This window comes from Pinus tabuliformis, chromosome X (genome assembly GCF_031772625.1).
Source record: "Pinus tabuliformis cultivar Carrire ecotype Pingquan chromosome X, CPIR1, whole genome shotgun sequence".
Lineage (NCBI taxonomy): Eukaryota > Viridiplantae > Streptophyta > Pinopsida > Pinales > Pinaceae > Pinus > Pinus tabuliformis.
The window spans coordinates 204822884-204844333 of NC_142308.1; positions in this window are offsets into that span (position 1 = coordinate 204822884).

The following is a 21450-nucleotide window of genomic DNA, read 5'->3' on the forward strand; positions in this document are numbered from 1 at the left end:
TGATAAATCCAATGTGTCCCCTCTTAGGTCCTGTAACACGAAATGATGTAATTTTAGTCATGTAAACTGGAATAATTCCCTTCAAGTATCATATCAAGCCATCCCAAGTAGTATACATAATTCTATACATCAGACTCTTCATAATACAATGCAACAAGATGCCTTGCAAAGTGTTGATCAATTTGCTCATCAACTTTATCAAGAACCAAGTAAATCAGATCAAACCTACAGGTGTAAACCATTAATTTTGTGGATTTGAAAAGTAAGCAAACCTTGTAAGGACTCATATCATGCCCACAAAAATGACTAAACTTTACCTGGAGAGAAATGTTGGAGGAAGTTGGATACTGTCAATGACTAAAAATCTTTGATTGTTATGTGAACCACTACGTTCACACATACTAACACAGATGTTCCAACATTAAGGATTTCTACATGATACCAACCTTGGCAACTGACATGGTCTATTGTTCCATCACCTACCTCAAATAGCATACTACATTAAAGTGTAGGAAATACAATAGAATGTGGGTAAGCTTGATCAAGAGAAAACAACTAAATGCATAATATTTTGTGAACCGATTTGAAGAAGGAAATCCCACCTCATGTAGCATGCTTCGAGAATTATATGACATCTTGTCAAACTCATTTATGTAACAAATGCCTCTGTCACTCAATACTAGTGCTCCACTTTCCAATACCTATTAAATTTAAAAACTAATCAATAATCTAGAATTTCAATGGATGTGACAGTTCCATTGCTGCTTATTAAAATATTCAATGATGTAACATCAAAGTCGTTAAGCATACAGTTTCACCAACTTCATGATCCTTTGACACATAAGCAGTCAAGCCAACTACAGAGCTTCCTCAACCACTTGTATAAATACCTTAAGGAGCCAACTTGTCTAAATACTAAAGTAGTTGAGACTTACTCGTACCTGGGCCTTCAACAAGCAAACTATTGATGTCACCATGGAAAGTGACACTTGCGCCTAACTTTACAGACATTTACCCAAAAAGTTGTTTCCAACAACAACAGTAACTTCAAGGGTTGGATCAGAGTACAGGTACAAGAAATTACTAGAAATGAAAGAGATAAAGATCCAACAAGTTAGTTAACTTCTCATATATATTAGGTTGCCATGATAGCTCTTTCAACTTCTCAACCCAAAAATGAGAAATACATGTCAATGAATTCAACAGATGTATTAGTACGGTGAAAAGGTGAAGATGATACTAAATTTATACCTTGGCATATTGAGCAACTAAAATATCACCTTCTTGAAAAGAAGCAAAGTAGTCAGTAGTGGAATCACACTCCATTGGATCTTCATCTTGTAGTCATGTTTAGTCTCCCTTCTTTAAGTGAAGGTAGTCGATGTAAGTCTGCAAACAAACAACAATTATAACTTTCATTTATATTGCATAGTAAGAAGAACAAATATCCAAGAAAATGTAAAATAACTTTGGGACATGACTATACCTTAAAAGAGTATTTTATTGTCCTCTAGTTTGGTCCCAATCTAACACTCATGGTCCTGAAGATTCTAGTTACCTGCAACATATTCACAAGTCATTATCAAAACTCCTTTCACAACAATATTTTTTCCACAAAAAATAATTTCTGGAAATAACTCTCTACCTCAACTCTATCACTAGGTTTGGCATCATCCACTAGCTTGTCATACATTAACAAGTTGACTATATGTGGGGTTTCCCCCTTTGGAACGACATCGGGCTTTCTTGCAACCTTATCATCTGTTTGTCATCAAACCTGACCGCAAAATAAATGAGAAGGAGAATGGTCTGATAACGCAAATTCAACAACTAGATTACTATTTAACTCAACTATATTGACAGTTACCTACATCTATTATGAGCCAAAGTCATGAAGTTCATAGTAGCACATTTTGGCCTTCCACGTCGAGTAGGTTCGTCAATTCGATTTGGTACTCAGGTTATGAGTAAAAACATGAGTTTCCAAATACATTTTTGAACCTCTTTTGGGACACAACCATGTTCATAGAAAATGAGTAGTATTCACTAAGAGAGTTTGAGAACTACTTCCAATGGCATGAATAAATCATGAACATTGATGCATCACTCTAAAATTGAATTATTTTCCCTTTAGTATAAACTATATTCTATGCAAGAAACTATAAAATCATGAAGAAACACAAGCTACAGTAAAAAGTTATAACTATGAAACAAAATTATAGTTGCACTCAAGCAAATGAATACTTCTATCAATGGGCACTAGTGGTGGAGCATAGCCACAAACAAGGTGTCTGGAAAATGCCTCTTTAATTTATGCAATTATTGATCTAAAATGTATAATCATCCCTTTCACTAAAATAATTTTCTCAATATCTAGATTTTAAGGCCAACACAACCGAGGATTGTTTTCTACTAGAAAGGGGCATTAAACAAAATGGATAAAGAGATTAGATATCATAGAAAAAAAATGCACTGGTCACCAAAGCCTATCTGAGGGATTCAAATCTCGCATGTTAACTGTATCTTTGAGATTGAATATTCTTTCTTGAATACAAAAGGAGTTATGTAAATAAAAATAAATATTTTATACAATTTTATAGGGTGGTCAATTTGAAAGAACCATGCAAATGAAACCGTGCACTGGAAATGAGATATAGACTTGACACATGAAACTTGAGAGGATTGCAGTCTGCCTACCTATATGTGCCTCTCCCACAAAGGTTTAAGGCGAACACCAACATCCATCAAAATTATATAAAAAATAGCAAGAACTTCAAGGGGGTATATAACCATCTTCTCATAAAGGTCTTCATCATAATCCAATATGTTCATTGCATCAATGTTCAAAGAATCCCCTTCTACTTCCATTGTCTGTAGGGGTTGTCAAATAAATGTAGTCAACACAAAATATAAATGTTGTGTTATGAGCTTTGGGAAGGCTGTATTGTTGAAAATATTATCATATACAAAGTAATCCACTCCTTCAGATCCGGGAAATATTTTGTACTGAGAAAGATAATTGTTGTTTTCTTCATCTTGATTAAGGTGGTTGATTTGTCTGTCTTCAGCTTTACAACTTTATCACACTTACTATATTCTCTTCTTGGGCAGAGTTTGGTTTTGCCGTAGGAATGATCTGATCACAAAACTCACAATTTATATCAGTGCTAGAACCAGAAGACAGAGGCTGATCTAGAGTGTCTTCTTTGTTAACAACTTCATAATTCTCAAGAATGCAATAAACTTGTATGATATTTTGGTCAGTGGAATAGTTTTAACTTACAAATTACTAGTAGTTTTAACTTTTACTGTTAATGCATTGGGATAGCTTTCTAGATTAGTTGAGGTTATTTACCAAGAAACTTTTTTTACATTCCTACTAAAACAAAACATTATAATGAACATTTTGTTGGAGAGAGAATAGACATGTTTAGGGGAGGGTTGTTGACTTTCTTTCACTTTTATTAGTAGTGCCCACATCAACAACAAATGGGCATGTGCTCCTTTAGGGAGTTTATGAGAACCTCAGTATCTTGTCATTGACCCACGAAAATGACTTCAATATCCACCAATCAGAAAATTCTCAGCATTTTATCAAAGGCAATGCCCTCACCCTCTATGCTTGATCACTATAGCAAACAAGGCCACACTGAGATCTGAGTGCTTTTAATTTGTAGAATATATGACTACCAGGCTAACCCAAAATATGGGTATGTGGACACCATTAGGTGAAAATATAGTCTAGTGATGATTGTTGCATGTTTGTTCTATGTATATTTGAACATGGTTGCTATAGTGGCTACTCCACCATAAAACATATTGCAATTCTCCTGCTAGATTTGAACCTTTCTTAAATATTTGCATAAGACAAATAATTGCTGATATAATCCTTTCTAGTACAAATCTACTCTAAGGGTCTCAAGCCATATTTGATGGCCAAGTATAGTTTGTAGGATTATCTTTAGCCGGTAAGTCTTGCCACCATTGCTATTGTTCACACCTGTGCTTTGGACAATCTGATGTGAAGACTTAAGCTAAGAGTATTGGAATTGTCAGGCCAGGCAGTAAGTCCATTAATCAAAAACTGATTCGTATGTTCTATTCCATCATATAGGTTATTATATACATGAGGGAGAGACTGTTGAGTTCATCTCCCGATGACTGTTCATATTTATCATTTATTTATTTACATATATCTACCCAATCACAAGGATTAGGTGTCGGCATTCCCCCCCTTAATCTGAAGGGATGTTGGTGAGACCAAGCATCATTCTGAATCGTTCAAGCTTTTCTCTTCCAAGCACTTTGGTGAAGATGTCTGCAATTTTCTCATTTGTAGAACAATGATGGAGATGGATTGTTTTGGCCTCAACATGATGTCGAATCAGATGATATTTAGTATTGATGTGCTTCGTTCGATCATGAAACTTTGGGTTCTTGGCCAACTTTATTATAGAGGTATTTTCAATCATGAGTGGAGTTGATTGTACTTGTTTTACCTACAAATCTTCAAGAAATTTCTTGAGCCACACAATTTCTTTTGTTACTTTCGCTACTGCCACGTATTCTGCTTCTGTTGTGGAATCTGCTGCCGTGTGACCTCTAGGAGACAGCTCCTGATCCAAGACTCATAGCATATCCTGAAGTTGATACTCCAATTTCCTTGTCTCCATCGAAGTCTAAATCAGAGTATCCAATCAAGCTGAAGTCGTCTACCTGTGTATACTTGATTCCAAAGTCTTGAGTTCCCTTCAAGTACCTTAGAACGTTTTTTGCGGCAGACCAATGTCCCTCACAAGGCTTTTGCATAAACCTGGAGAGGATTCCAACAGCAAACGAAATGTCTGGTCTGGTAGTAGTTAGGTAGTTGAGACTTCCTACAAGCTGTCTATACTTTGTTGCATCCTCAAATTATTTTCCTTCAATAGATGTGAACTTTAAGTTTTGCTCCATTGGAGTAGTAAGAGGATTGCACTCTGTCATGCCAAACCTGTTCAAAAAATCTCCAATTTATTTCTTTTGAGAAAGAAATATGGTCTTTGGTTGTTGGGTTACTTCAATGCCAAGATAGTAATGAACATAGCCCAAATCAGTCATTTCAAAACTTTTCCCCAAATCCTTCTTTATGGATGCAATGTAGCTTTCATTGTTCCCTGTCATCAAAAGATCATCGACATATACCACAAGATATACAACTGTTTTGCCAACTTTCTTGACAAATAAAGTTGCATCATCAAGATCAAAATGTTTGAAATTGAGGTTCAAAAGATGCTAAGTTAGTTTTTCATACCAGGCTCATGGTGCTTGTTTGAGGCCATACAAGGACTTCACAAGTTTGCATACTTTATGTTCATGACCTTTCACAGCAAATCCTTCAGGCTGGGACATAAAAACATTCACTTCCAGATCTCCATTCAAGAAAGAAGTTTTTACATCCATTTTATGGACTTTCCAACCGTTCTGTGCTGCTAGTGCAAGGAGTGTCAGGATGGCAGCCCATTTTGCTGTGGGGGAAAAGTCTCCTCATAATCGACCCCTTCCTTCTGTGCAAAACCTTTTGCCACAAGCCTAGCTTTGTGCTTGTCAAGTGAGCCATCAGCTTTATACTTGTTCTTGTAGACCCACTAGCAGCCAATTGGTTTGGTTCTTAATGGAGGATCGACCAGCTTCCAAGTGTCGTTCTTTATGAGGGCATCATACTCCTTTTGCATCGCTTCTTTCCATTCATCATGAGAAGCAGTTTCTTTGAAGGAATTTGGTTCAAAATCTATACACAAGTTCAATTCACAATCATAAGAAACATCCATATCAACAGGTGAATTAGAGTCATCTACATCACCTTCATTTTGCCTGTTTGAATTTCTGGTTCCTGTCTTTCCAACTTCATCAGGATGAACACTTTCAAATGTCTTTGTCAGCCACTTTGGGGGACCTATCTCAGATGTTCCAGGCTGCTCCGTTGATTGAGTTGGGACTAAATCAAGATTGAGTCTCCCAATCTATCAATTACATCACTTAAAGCATCATCCGTAGTTGGATTTTCATGCGGGGGAGAGTGTTCTTCAGAAGACGATTCCACATGTTGATCTAGTATAGGAATACCCCTTCAAGTTGTGGAATCTGATTACCAAATTCTTGAAATGATTTTGCTTTTGCGAATCTATCCAAGCGATCAAGTTGCCGCTTAACAACATTTTCAGTTTTGGATGATTCAAGAAAAATTACATCTCTAGATACAAAAAACTTCTTATTTACTTCATCATAGAGGCGGTATGCTTTGGAGGTGTTTGAGTACCCCAGGAAGATACACTTACGACTTCTAGCACCAAGTTTGCTTCTATGTACATTTGGTATCTAGGCATAACAGGTGGAACCAAAGACCCTGAGATGCTTTACCGAAGGAACATGTCCATACCACATTTCATATGGAGTCTTGTTTCTTATAGCATTAGATGGACATTTATTCTTTATATATGCAACACATAGAGCAGCATCAGCCAAAAACATTATCTTTACATTCTTGAAAAAGAGCATGGATCGTACCATATTTAAGATTGTCCTATTCATTCTTTTAGCTACACCATTTTGTTGGGGATTATAAGGCACAATTGTTTGATGTTTGATCCCATGTTGGCGAAGATAGTTTTCAAATTCATTTGATGTGTATTCTTTTCCATTATGAGTGCGAATAGACCCAATATGAGATTGTGCATCATTTTCAATCCATTTATGAAAATTTTTGAATGTTTGAAAAGTATCAAATTTGTTCTTCAAGAAATAAATGCAACACATTCTAGTGTAGTCATCAATAAATGTCATGATATATTTATTTCCATTTGCAGAAGGAATAGGCATTGGACCACATAAATCTAAATGAATGAGTTCAATTTTCCTATGTGCTCTTGAATGTGAATCATGAAAACACTGTTTGCTATGCTTTCCTAGAATGCAAGCATCACATTGCTTAAGTTTCCTAGGAATTGTAGGCAAACCGGCAACACCATTTTTTTTCAATAAGCATACACTGTCATAGTTCAAATGTCCAAATCTAGCATGCCACAATAAACGTGATGGAAGTGTACCTTCTTCATGATGAGAATTGTATGAGAAATGTTGTGCATGAGCAGATGTGCCTTGCAGTTTGAGAAGCCTTTCTTCTTCTATTCCCCTCATGACAAGTGAGTGGTTAAATTCTTTTCTTACCTCAAGCTTGCCATCAAACATATGAATGGAATGACCTTGTTGGCAGATGTGGACCAAGGACAACAAGTTTCTCTTGAGCTATGAGAGATATAGAACATGATCCAGAAGAAATTCTGGAAGACCAGGCAGTTTAAGCCTGATTGTGCCAAGCCCTGATGGCTTGATTTTTGATTGATCTGCAAAGTATACCTCTCCATCAACATTTTCAGTGAAATATTCAAAAAATATGTTTTCTATGAGTCATGTGGCAGGTTGCTCCTGAATCAAGCAACCAGTCATTTTTCCAAGAAGCAAGTGAAGCATTAAATAAATCTTCATTTACTCCAATGTTACATTGTGCCACAACATAGTGAGTGGATTCGATTTAGGTGCTTTACCTTTGTCTGTATCATCAATTTTACCTTTTTGTTGGTTTCTTTTCTGCTCAATTTGTCCCATGGTAGCTTGCATGTAGAGGCATCATGTGATCCATTTCTTTTGCAACGAATACAGTGCAAATCTACCTTTTCTCCTTGAGAATGTCTGCCCCCCCTACCTCTGAAATATCTTCCTCTTCCTCTTCGTCCACCTCTTCCTCTTGTAGAATCTTGAGCAGGATGCTTTTCTTTATGAGCAAGGCACACAGCCTCTTCAGAAGATTTAGGGGCTGTCTTCTTTCCAAAAGCTTTCTCTCTTTCAGCAAACTTTTTCACAAGAGAGTCAAAGGTTATCTTTGAGATTTCCATTTGCTTGCAATGACTCAAGATAATTGGAGTAAGTAGGATAAAGTGCCTTGAGAAAAGTGATAAGAGGAATATCCAATTCAACCTTAGTGGATTTAATATCATGCATTATAAATTTTACTTCAAATGCAAGAGCAAGAGGATCATTATTTTGCAGTTCAAGAGTGAAGAGTTTAATCATGAGTTGGACAACTTAAAGTGCAGAATGTGAGTCATAAAGTTCTTTCAGCTTTTGTAAGGCTTTAAAGGCAGTTGAATATGATGAAATATTGTGACTCACCTCTTCATTTACAGATGTTGTGATTAATGCATAAGCTTTGCTATTCTTGTTTTCCCAAATGACGAGCTCTTTGTCTTAGGTAGGCTATACTGGGTCATTGTCTCCTTCTCCGACACACACTCCTTTCCAAAACTCATTAAAAATGAGGGTGTGTTTTATCATCTGGGACCATTCAGGATAGTTTTCCTTCCCAATGAGAACTATTCCCACCATAGATATGATTGAATGCATACTGTAGCAAATAAAATTTCGGCTGCAAAACTTTTACTCTTAATGGAAAAAAATATAGTTCTTATATAATGGGACAACAGATTCAAATATCAATTTGCATGCTACTGCATAATGTTAAAGCACAAAATATGGTAGTATAAAATACCCTCAACATCACTGCATTCACCAAAGAAAAACTGAGGAATGTAGTCCAGATATTGTGTCATACAGAGAAGTATTTAGAATAATTTGAGATGGATGTATCTCTGATTGTAAGCCACATGAAATACGCCACAAAATGGCAAAAGGCTTAAGCACTTCTCCAAATTTAATTTCCCGAAAACTAAGAGATCCTCGAGAATGGCATTCAGAGGGATTGCAAACCAAGATACAAAGATCCTTTTTATGGCGTGCATGTAACATCACCCACGAGTCATTAATTATCCACCATTTGTAATGACCATATGTCCATTCAAATTTACCCTTGAATAACTTTAATGGAACATGGCTTCACGATTTATATAATATTGGACTTCAAAAATGATTAAGGGATAGGCATGAAAAAATAGTTTCACATTGCCTAATTTTGTCCTGCGTGGAGGCGTCATTCCATCCATTGAAAATAGGTTAACGCACAGGCTGGTCCACACTCACCGCACCATTCTATCCTTTGAACACAGCACTACTCCAAGGTTGCACCATGCACCACAGATACGCTAAGCAGGATTCACACAGTCAGCTACGGCTCTTCGAGCTCAAGAAACTTTACGTCCCCACGCTTCAACTGTGATGTCGGAGCATCACAATTTCGACTTCTTCAAAACTCAATTTAACATATCAACGCCAAAAACTCAATTAAAAAATCACTAAGTTAAAATTCCTTGTAACAAAATGACTGCAGAAAAAAAGGTACATTATGCCATAGCGTTATCACTCATTGCAGGCATATTACCAGGGCGTACCGCTTTGGAACACCACACTGAGCAAGAAAATATTACATCACCATTGTCATGTGGTAAAACCTCTCTATACTTGCACAGACGGATTTTCCCCTTCACATCACAATGAAAAGACGAAAGGATTATTGAGTGACTCATTTCTGAAAGGTAATGGGCAACCTCATAATTCTCAGGACGGTCCTCATACTCCACATGAGATTGTAGCAGAGTGCAGGTAATATACATAGAATATGGCAGAACACAGGCAGTATCAGACAGGCGTACAACACTCAGTGATTGAATTATATGGAAAGCAGAGGAGAAGACAAGGGAGTTACAAGGCACAAGAGCTAAAAAGGAGCTAGCTCTGATACCATGTCAGGCCAGGCAGTAACTCCATTAATCAAAAACTAATTCGTATGTTCTATTCCATCAGATAGGTTATTATATACATGAGGGAGAGACTGTTTAGTTCATCTCCCGATGACTTTTCATATTTCTCATTTATTTATTTACATATATCTACCCAATCAAAAGGATTAGGTGTCAACATGAATGATGCATTCCACCATGAATTCTATTTTGTGGATCCTACCTTATCAAATAGTCTTGGTATCCCTTTAGCAACACACAACTCATACGAAAATATAGGATTTAGGATTGTCAATTGTAATGGAGAAGGTCTCACCTTCGAGAGCACATAGAAAATCTATTCACTGCTAGGGTTCAGATGAGCTCCATACTCTTACAAGAACTCACTTGGCAGACAAGAATGAAATCTACCACAGAAGTCATAAATTGGCGTCTTCTAGGACTAGTTGTGGCTTCATTGAAAGTACTGTACCTTTCATTGTCACTAAGGCATGGAAGGCTTTGAACCAGCATTGTTGTGGTCCTCCATATGCTCCACTCATCTTCATCTTGACATAGATATAAGAGCACATGGTCAACGTTGCTCCTTGCCACATTGTTTTCCTAAAGGGATTCTATGTGTACTGCTTCAGAATTATTTTTATTATGATCAGCATAAGTTTTCATCCTTCATAAAAGAAGGAACAAATGACCAATCATGGAAATATCCAAAAGGATGTTCAGATTTGTCAACAGGAAAATCTCAAGCTCTCTCATTGCTCCAATTGTACAAATAATCATACAAGTTTGATGACCGTCAGGTGAACTATCATCTTTTGTTTCTTTTTCTACAAATTAGAAATCGAGTGAAAGGAATATGTTCATTTCATTGTTGGATAAAACTCCCTTTTGTTTTCCTGTTGTATGACTAAATTTCACTGAAAAATCCTGTAGGAGCAGATCATATTGTTTTTCTATACACCCACACCGATATTATCTATTACGTCAAGTGATTTTCCATAGAGATCAAATTGGCATATATCAATTTTCCATATGGCTAGTTCACCCTTGCTCGATCCAACATACCTTCGGATAATGGAAAAATCCCTCAGATACAACCATGGCTCCAAAACATTATGTGTTTGATGTGAATGGCTATGATGGAAATTTTTTTTTTTTGAGCCCCATGTGGTTTTATGACACTATCATCATCAACAACAGGAAAAACTAGTCCATAAAAAATCAATGGGTGATAACTAAATTTTTTATCCTTGGGAAACCATTTGAATGCCATCTTGCTGGTAATATTTAACCAAGATGTTGTTCATTGCCATGAAATCCACTTTTGTTCATGTTTCCATAATTTTCATATAGAGGAACAACCATAATGGCAGAGAGGAAAAAGCCAATTTCTATTGAAACAAGAGACCCAGATTCCTTTTATTTCTGGTGGTAATTATCAAAATTTGGTGATCCCTAAAAACAAATTCATGTGACCTTCCCCTATTTTGCTGAGAATGAAATTCCAAATGAATATCATTCCAATTGGGCCTATTATACCTACTCCCTAGCCAAGCAAGACGGTTGCAATTTTCCCTTTCGACGTCATAATTTTGTTCAAATTCCATCTCATTAGTGCTGGCAAACTCATGATCCTCTAAATTCATATTTTGCTCAAGCCTGGAATCTGGTTTCTCTTTGAATGTAAATTGAAACAAATATTTGGACATCCTTGTCGTCATAAGATGAGATTGGTAAATCATTTGTAACAATGGTGGATGGTGGCTCATTTACAACCAAAGTGGTCTCGTTCATAGGGAAGGTATCAAGAACCTCATAGTCAAAAGTCTTCTCTTCACAAGTATATGAAATGCTCAGGGAACTATTTTCTGATGTGACCTTTGTTGTGGGAATAAACTTGTTCCCTCTCCAATGAATATCATTTTCAAACTGCAGAGCACTGCCTTGATCGATTTTAGCACATGTCTCATTACCAGCACGGAGAAATAAAGTTCCCTCTCTACTTAGCTCTAATTCTTAGAGCAAATTTCATGTTATGAGATTTGGGGAGGTTGTATTTTTGAAAATATTATCATATACAAAGTAGTCCACTACTTCAGATCCATGAAATACTTTGGACTGAGAAACATAATTGTTGTTTTCTTCAGCTTGATTAAGGTGGTTGATCTGTCTGTCTTCAGAATTATTCTTTACAACTTGAACACACTTACTATCATTCTCTTCTTGGGGAGAGTTTGGTTATGCCATAGGGATGATTTGATCACAAAAATCACAATATATATTAGTGTTGGAACCAAAAGAGAGAGGCAGATCTAGAGTGTCTTCTTTGTTAACAACTTCATAATCCTCAAGAATGCAGTAAAATTGTATGATATTTTAGTCATTGGAGCAATAGTCTGGGAACAAAAGTGCTATCATGAAATGATTTCCCTTGTAGGGGGGCTCCATGTCAATTGATTTAACCCCACTCCTTTCCTGTTAAAAAGAATCCCCAGCACGATCATCAATATTCATTTTTTTGACGAAATCAAGCCTCACTGTGATGTCATGAGTGCTCTTGGGAAGTTTTCATCCTTCCTTATCTGTGCCATCTTGACTATCATCTTCACAAATGCATTATCAGATTGATTTTATGCCACAGGAAAATGATCAAGTCATGCCCCTTCAATGTGATTCTCAGCCACCAACCCAGTGTGTTGGTTTTCTTTACAATTCTCATGTCACAAGGGTCATCATTAAAAAGCATGCATAAAAGGACATTCCATGAATTAGGCACACAAACTTATTTAAATCACATGATTTAGAGGCTAGATCTCTACAAAACTGCATGATAGATATCTTATTTTTGTTGCATGTTCTGCTACAGAACTAATGCCATAACCCTCAGTGGAATAAATCATAAGAATTTCATCTTCATTTTTATCACACCATTTGCTTCACCTTCAAATTCTGCCCAGAGAAACATAGGGTGGCATTTTAGCCCCTGAAAGTTCTACAACTTGTGACTTATTGTTGGGAAACTCATGATCTTTTGGAAATAACATCTTTAGGAAATCCATTCACACATAAAACTACCTCCACACTGATTCCTACCACCATCCATCCCAAAAGTTTGGTGTGCTTAACACTCTGGCCATTAGGGCCTTTTGAATCTCTGACTCTAAACATCTTAGGGAAGAGAAGGAACATTTATCTTTGGTGTTTAAGAGTATAGGCTACAAAGAAAAAGAAATTAAGATAACCATAGAGAGAGCAGAAATGAAGGTGTTATCTCAAATACCTAAGGACGAAGACCTAAACCAATGTGGTAGAGTTTTCCTATAATATATTCAAGGGGTGACAGATAACATTGCCAAAATCCTAAGAAAGAAATACATATTCACACAGTTCTTAGCACCTGCAACAATCAAGTAGGGTATGAGGTTTGTCAATGATGATATTGATAGACAACACCTCAAGGGAGTTTATAAAATTGATTGTTCTTGTGAAAAAAGTTACATTGGTGAAACAGGTCATTCTTTGCAGAAAATACTGAAAGAACATGGAGTTTATATCAAGAATGAAAGGTCTTGTACTTCAGCCCTTGCGGAGAATTTCTCAAAAACAAAACATGAAGTTTTTTGGAAAGCACCTCAATTATCACGATGAAAGAGAAACATCAAACAAGGAAGATCAGGGAGGCTCTTGAGATTATAAAACACCCACAAAATCTCAATCGGGACCATGGTATCGAGATCAATGGTAGTTGGCTTCCCTTAATTAGAAGGCTAGAACCACCAAAAACTTCTCAGGTAATCAGGTAGTTCTTTCTTTTGGATAATATTAATTCATAAAAATAAAATTTATAATAAAATAAAAATAGATATTATGATTATGTTATATAATAATTATTATCATTTAAATTCAAGGATTATTTTATTTGTAATAATAATAATAAAAACAAATTAATTATAATAATAATCAATTTTTTAACTAGGAATAAAATCTACTTATATTATTATATTATTAATAATATAATAAAAAATATCTATTATAATATAGTTTAACAAAACTATCTAATCCTTTACAAAAAACTTTAATCGAATTAAAATAAAATTAGAATAAAATTATTGTTCTTAATAACTAATAATTATTATTATTGAATTCTTATAATCATAAAAACAATGAATTATTAATAAAGAATAATTATAATAATAATTATTAATCAAGTATAATAAGAATTACTTTTAGAATTGGAAAACTAATTAAAATTTAAACAACTATTATTTAACAATTAAATTTATAAATATTAATAATTTATTTATGATAATAATAATAATGACGACTATTATTATTTACTATTTAGAATATTAATTAGTCTTTTGAGTAGAATTAATCTACTAATCCCATCACACAACATAAAATCTAATCTATTATAAAAATTAAAATAAAAAAATAAATTAAGAATTTTTATAAAATCCATTTAATTAATGAGCTATTACAATATTCAACTAATAAAAAAATTAAAGTAATAATAATAAACAATTTAAATAAAAGTTATGATCAAACTTTTATTACTATTAATAATAAAAATAATAAATAATAAATTAAAATTAAAATTAAATAAAGTTATTAGCCGATCTTCAATCAAAATATTTCTTCAACTATTTATCCTAACAGAAAGCTCTTCTTCTATCATCATTCAGATTGGTCTTGATGATGGATTCCTCTTGGGATTTGAAATGTTGACAAAAATATGGTTTCTACTGTGGATACTCCGAGACTAAGCTCAAAAGAAATGAACCACAGATGCCCAAAATCCAGTTTTTTTATGTCAACAATATCTTCTTCTGGGTCTCTCGCCATTTGTCCTTGGTTATGTCAAGTTTCAGTAGCTTTTTAAACAAGATTATACATTGATCACTGTTCATGGGGTCCTCAAAAAGGTTTATCTTTGCCTTTCTATTGCCATATTTTTTTCTACAGCTGCGCACAGTGAATTAACTACTTCATATGCTTCAGCAAGTTCTTGGGAAATCAAATCCATGGGATTGTTATGACAATTTTGTATAATGACAACAAATCTTCTCCTTATTTCAATGTGAATATTGAGCAACAAGCCCCATCAGAGTTTTTGATAACTGTTCATAGTACCTTTTATCTTCTTCAATGGCAAATTCAAATGGTTAAAGACAATCTTTTTCTTGTAAGGCCACCATCAAATTTTAATGAGTATCTTCATACCTTTGAAATCTTGGACCCTAATTCTTGATAAAATTCTCAAATAAATCTGCTATAGAAGATATACTTTACCATGTGCAACAATACATAAAGTTTAAACTAGTCCATTTGTGGCGCCAATGAATAGGTGAATAATTTCATCAGGTTGTCTTCATGAATCACATCTACTTCTGAGGTTTATTTCGAAGGTCATACAATATGAGGGATGGATGAAAAAGGGTAACCATCAAATTTTTGACAACCTTCAACGAATCCACATTATAGTGGTTTTGGGATACTCTTGCCACCAATTAGCCTTATATATCTAATGAAATTCCCAAGGAGCCATCTTTCATCAATATAGGAGCTTAAATTGATAATAATGCAATTATGTAACTTATCATAATGAGCAGCAAATGTGAGCTGTCAATGTCTTCACAATGATTCTTCTCTCACCTCACAAGCACAGTCTTCAAAATCTTTAAAGAAGAAGGTATTCGTTCTTCCAATGGAGTCACCAATATGAGCAAAAATTTTCAAAAATGAATCCTCATCCAATGTTGTAGATTTTCGATAAATGTCTTTTGGGAAATGGTCTTTATCTTTGGCAACAATACCAAAATCATATTACACAAACTTATACCTCTTAAGATAAATTCCAAATGTGGAGGTCTATTTTGAGTGCAATTAAAAAGGGAGGCCACTATCACCCCACCAACCCTCTTCTTCACTTTAGACTGGCTCTCCTTTAGCTCAAGGGGTTCTTCCCTAGATTAAGATTTCTTGGTTTTAAGGCAATGAGTTTCAAGGTGATATGAATAATAAATCTAACAAAATGGTTCTAAAAGAGTTTTATATTATGGAATTTGATTGAAGGGCTAGAGACCACTCTCTTTCCTTTGGGAAAACCAGGTCAACTAAGGACTCCCTTGGGAGAAAGCAAGTGGATCTAGGGTTGATAGGAGTCACCAATATGAGAAAAAATCTCCAAGAATGAATCCTCATCCAATGTTGTAGCTTTAGCATTTTTTATAGATATCTTTCAAGAAATGGACTTTATCCTTGGCAACAATGGAAAAATGTTATTACAGAAACTCTCACCTCTTGAGATAAAGTCCAAAAGTTGAAGTGTCGTTGGAGTGCAACTAAAAGGGATGCTAGTGTCACCTCACCAACCCTCTTCTTCACTTCAAGCTAGCTCTCCTCCCCCTCAAGGTCGGGGGGGGGGGGGGGGTGGGCTGCCCTAGGTTAAGATTTCTTGGTTTTAAGGAAATGAGTTTCAAGGTGATATGAAGAGTAAAGCTAGCAAAATGGTTCTGAAAGGGTTTTAGATGAGGTGTATAATCATAGTTGGGTTTACCATTACATCAATAGATACAAAAGGTCTAGTTTCTTTCTATAGATGGAATCCTTGGATTTAAATTGACATATGTACTATTTGGTTGAATTTGATTGGCTTCAAAAATAGGGTCCACTGAAGTACTTTCGGGATAGAATCATTTAGATTTTTTTCATTTGTTTCTATTTTCAATAGTGACATTTTGTGTGTGTAGAAAAAATACTATTACTATAACTTCTCAAATTAGTGGACCTTCATAGGGCTCATTGTTGTCTATTTCCATTTTCAATTTCTGATCCCAGTTAGTAGGTGCGACAATAATGGTATTACGTTCAAGCCAATCGCAACATCGAAATGTCAAAACTGGAAAGCCACTAGAAAAAAAGATGGCGATCAATACGATTGCTAATTTGTTTAGAATTATGGGAATCTTGTATAAGATCATCCTCGGACTTGTGTTTCCTATCACTAAATCTTCCTACAACATGTTCCTTGTGATAACAATAAAATCAGTAGGGCAAGGAATTCAAAAACCTTTCACCTAGGATCTCTATTCTTTGGTTGGATTTTTTGAGAAGACCTAGTCATTAGATTTCTTAACTTCCCTGTCTCAACTACACCCTTACTAGTATGGAAAACTGGTACTTCTAGCTCCTATGAAGAACTGGTTTGAATCTTTAACCCCACAACATTGGATTCCATGTATGAGTTCAATTGTGGAATTCTGGAATCTACCGTTCAGTCATATATTGATCAAGCTAAATAAATAAACACAAAGTTTAGACATACAAAATATTTTGCACAACAAATCTATTGGCAAGGAGCATATATTTTCACTTAAGTTCGAGCTTTATTTAACTCTTATATCTTACAATGGCTTCAATATTATCTAATTTCATATGGTACATTAGGATCCTTCCTGATACAAAACAATTATAGCAACCAAAATTCCATAGTTCTAACCAGATATTGGAACAAGGACAACTTTAGAAGAAGAACAAATACACCAAAAGAGTATTTTCTTTATAACATTCAATGAGTCATCCGATTAAAAAATGGCTAATTAGTACATATGGGTCAATTCTTACACCATACTCAAAACTGCCATTGTTACTAATTGCAATTGGAGAGTCGTGTATACTAGATTGCTTGATTTTGGTGGCTCTTGCTTAGACAATATTCTAAGATGAGTTTGACGTGATGGTCATATGACTTAGAAGCTACCTAGTGTAATTTTACTTAAATCCTGGAAACAACAGAGCAAAAATGTCATTTTTTATTGAAGCTTCTGCATACAACAAATGTTCTCACAATTGCAACACAAGCATGTTCCATCAGTATGAATTATCAAATGTTGCAGGCCAAATTGGAAGGAAAATTGCATTCATTTTAAGCAAAAGAAGAATATGAAATTAAGGTCCATACCAGGACAAATTATGCAGACAAGGTTGTTGAGTCAATAATTACCATGTGTTTCAAAGCCAAAGCGAAGGTTGGCTTTGAGAGTGTCCTCCCAAATCCAGTTCTCTCTTGAGATGACATTGAATTCAATGTGTCTTAGGGTTGCAAGGTAGCATCAACAAACTTAGTTGATTGTTTTATTATACTTTGAGAGAGAAATATCATTTCATCTATACCTTTCTACCATCTTGTTGCGAAGTCAAATGCGCATTGTCATGCTATGCATGCCATTACCATGTAGTTTGGTATTATGGAAACTAGACCTATCACCAATAAGGTTGTCATACCAAACTCTTTCTCTTGCTCTGCTTGGTGACGATGATTGTCTTCTTGGAATGCTTACAATAGGATCTTCAGTTATACATCACACAAAGTTGGGGGCTCCAGATCTACACCTATTAGCTAAAGCTGCCTTTTCTGGCATTATGGTACTTAAACTTGGAGGTGTTACACCTGAAAAAGTAGGTATTAAAGAAGGCAGTAAAGGATTTGTTTTCACTTTGAGAGAATTTCCTTGTGGCATTACTAAATTTATAGATGACATGATGCTAGCTTTGCTCATAGAAGAAGGTTCTGGAGGAGGAACTAAATTCTTCTAACTTAGTTTTGGCATGGAAGAGTGAAACAGTGGTTTTGATGACTTCATGGATGACCTTGGTGAGGACTTTGATGCAGACAATACTTACTTTGAAGATGGGTTAGAAGACCTTGAAGAAGCTGCAGAGTTTGGTGTTGTCACAAAACGTTTCTGTGTTGTTGCCTTTGATCCAGACATAATTGACCTTTACGAGGGGATTGAGGACCTTGAAGAAGCTTTAGGTTTGCTTGTTACCACTGAAGGTTTTCATGTGTTTTTGTTTCTTAAACCATCATTGCCACAAGACTTCCTCAGTGCATAGATTCTTGACCTTGACGAGGGGATCGAAGACCTTGAAGAGGCTACAACTTTTGATGATGTCACTGATGGTTTCTCTATTATTGTGTTTGTTAAAATTCTTATCCCAGAGGAGTGCATTATCCAACGTGAATTTGAAACCACTCCCACAGTTTCCAATGAAGGTTCTATCCAAATGTTAGGGAGTTTCACATTATAGAAGGTCAATCTCATGTACCAAAAACTTCACAGACATCCCAGAAATAGAAACAACCTATATATGTTAAAATATTATTGTTTTGGTGTGGCTCATTGATGTTTCTCCAAGGAGAGTGACAACAAAGTGGTCATAATGAGCTATCATCATTCCCTCAACATGTCTGTAATCATCAAGCACAGAGTATATTGTTCTCCCAATAGACAACATCACCTACAGTAGATTGAATTCGTGTGAGATGAGAATCTTCCATATGGATGAGAAGCCCAGTTCTCTGGCTAAAATAGCCAAAGAGAACATGTGTAATAATCTCAGCAGGGCCATCACTTCTAGCATTTAAAGTTGACGGATCTGCACAAAGCTTAATAACAAAGCAGTCTTCCCCATTTATATGCTTTTCTCCAATGAATTTAGTGTCATAAAACATGGTTTCAGTGGTTCTTGGATCCAATCCCTGAACCAAACACAAGATTTCAGGACTTGAAAACCACATAATTTATTAATTCAAACAAGAAATGAAGAAGTATTATAACTTCTAAATTCAGAAAAAAAAAAAAAAAAGTGGTACTTTATCAAGAACTAAGTATGAATGTAGGTTGTGCTAATTGGGTAATGAAAAACTGATAAAATTGAACATTGCAAAAACTGAAATTTGGCAATATGTAGTGTGCAGTTTCACTAAAACCATCAAACACATGTTCGAGATATCCTACACATCTAGGACATATTAAACACATGATCCATCAGGTTCTATTTAGGCCAGGTTACAAAAATAACCATTCCTATAAAAGGCCAAAAAGAAACAAAGGTTTTATCTACTATCTAAGAGTTGTCAAAAATTAAATAAATAGATCATAACCTTAAACTAAAAAAATTGTCTCAAATATGGTCTGGTGAAAAAACTAAATCTACTAAAATATGGTAAAATCTAAAATTACAATCAAGTAATATGGAAAAAATCTAAAATTACCAATCCCTTCAACTAGTAAAGCAAAACAAGAAAGCATACAGAGGACCACAAATAACAATACAGTAGAGAAAAAGAATAGTATATGAGCAACTATAATTGCAAGGAATAAATTAATATCATATATTCCAATTATAACACTGAAAGCAAATTCAAAATAACATAAAAGTAGAGACAACAATGTATTACACAAGTAAACATTGTTAATGGAAAGATGCAACACGAATTGGCAGAATCATGTCTTTAGCAGTGAAATTTGATCAGACCATTGAACAATTTCACATTAACAATATTTAAATAAGTTAAAGGAAACTCTTGACCTATATTGTACAGTTTATGGGATGAAAATCAATATGTAGAAAGCTTCACTTGGTTTTAATTGGGTAGAGGAGGAATAACTTATAATGATCTTGTATGTCTTCTCCTTTTAGAGATGAACTTTTCAAGAAGTCTTTAAGTATCCCCATTTCAAGAATCCCTGGAATTGGTTGATAAAGAATATAGTAAAAAAAAACAACAATGTAATCAATGGCTTTCTTGGGAGGTAGATTGACATTGGCCAATACAGTGTTGGAAGCAAGTCCAATCTATTGGCATATTATGGCCTACATCCCTAAGGGGTATTGAAATAATTATAATGAAATGATTTAAATTTTTTGTGGACAAGTAAGAGGAAGAAAGAGAGAATTCCACTTGTCAAATGCTAGTCCTTGTCTAGACCAAAAGAAACTAGAGTTTGGGATTTCAAATATATTCACTTCTTTAGCAAAGTTCTAGCTACCAAAATTCCATGGTAGATTATATCCAAATAGGGACTCTGGAGGTAGGTGATATATCAAAATCACATTGAACACCTTAACATGGAATAATGAGATAGGAAGGAAAACAAACTATCCAAAATGGGTCTATAGTCAGGAAATCATTGGCACTGACTTTCACTTTTTGGGTGTATGGTTAGTATGGGGAGTTGGCAAAGGGGATCAAATCATAATAGGGGCTAATCCACAGGTTCAATGTGGAGAAGCCTATAAATTACAATTGGATTTGATTGCTACTTTGCAATGTCAGGGAATTAATACCCTGGGTTAGGGAGCTGATGCAATATCTGCCTCATTTTGGCAGAAAGGATGGAAGAAAGGAAAGGAGTTTGGTTTGAAAAAGAGGGAAATATGCTAGTGGAGGTACCTACTCTTTGTACTGTAGGAATTACCTTATTTATAAATGATACTCTTCTCCTTTATTTCAATGAAAGCTTGGGTGAAATACTAATAACTATGTTGAGTTGATGGCTCTAATGATCTTTACGAAATTGGCAGCATACATGGAGGAGACAAAATTGTTGATTTTTGATGACTATTATGTGGTTATACACTAGATGAAGGGCTGCTACAAAATGGGGAATATGAATTTGCACCTTATTCTAGATCAGATGAAAAAAATGGAGACATTCTTCTCCAACATATCCTATCATCATGCTTGTAGAGAACCTGACACAAGAGTAGATGATTTATCAAAAAGACTAGTTTTGAGAATCAATTAGGTATGATCCTGGAGGTCAAAGAATGAATCAACTAGCTAGAAAGCTTCAAGATAATAGTTAGATTTTGAAGTTGTTTACTAAGAATTGAGTAGTAGGATGCTCAAATTTTGCTTTACTAATGTCTAGAA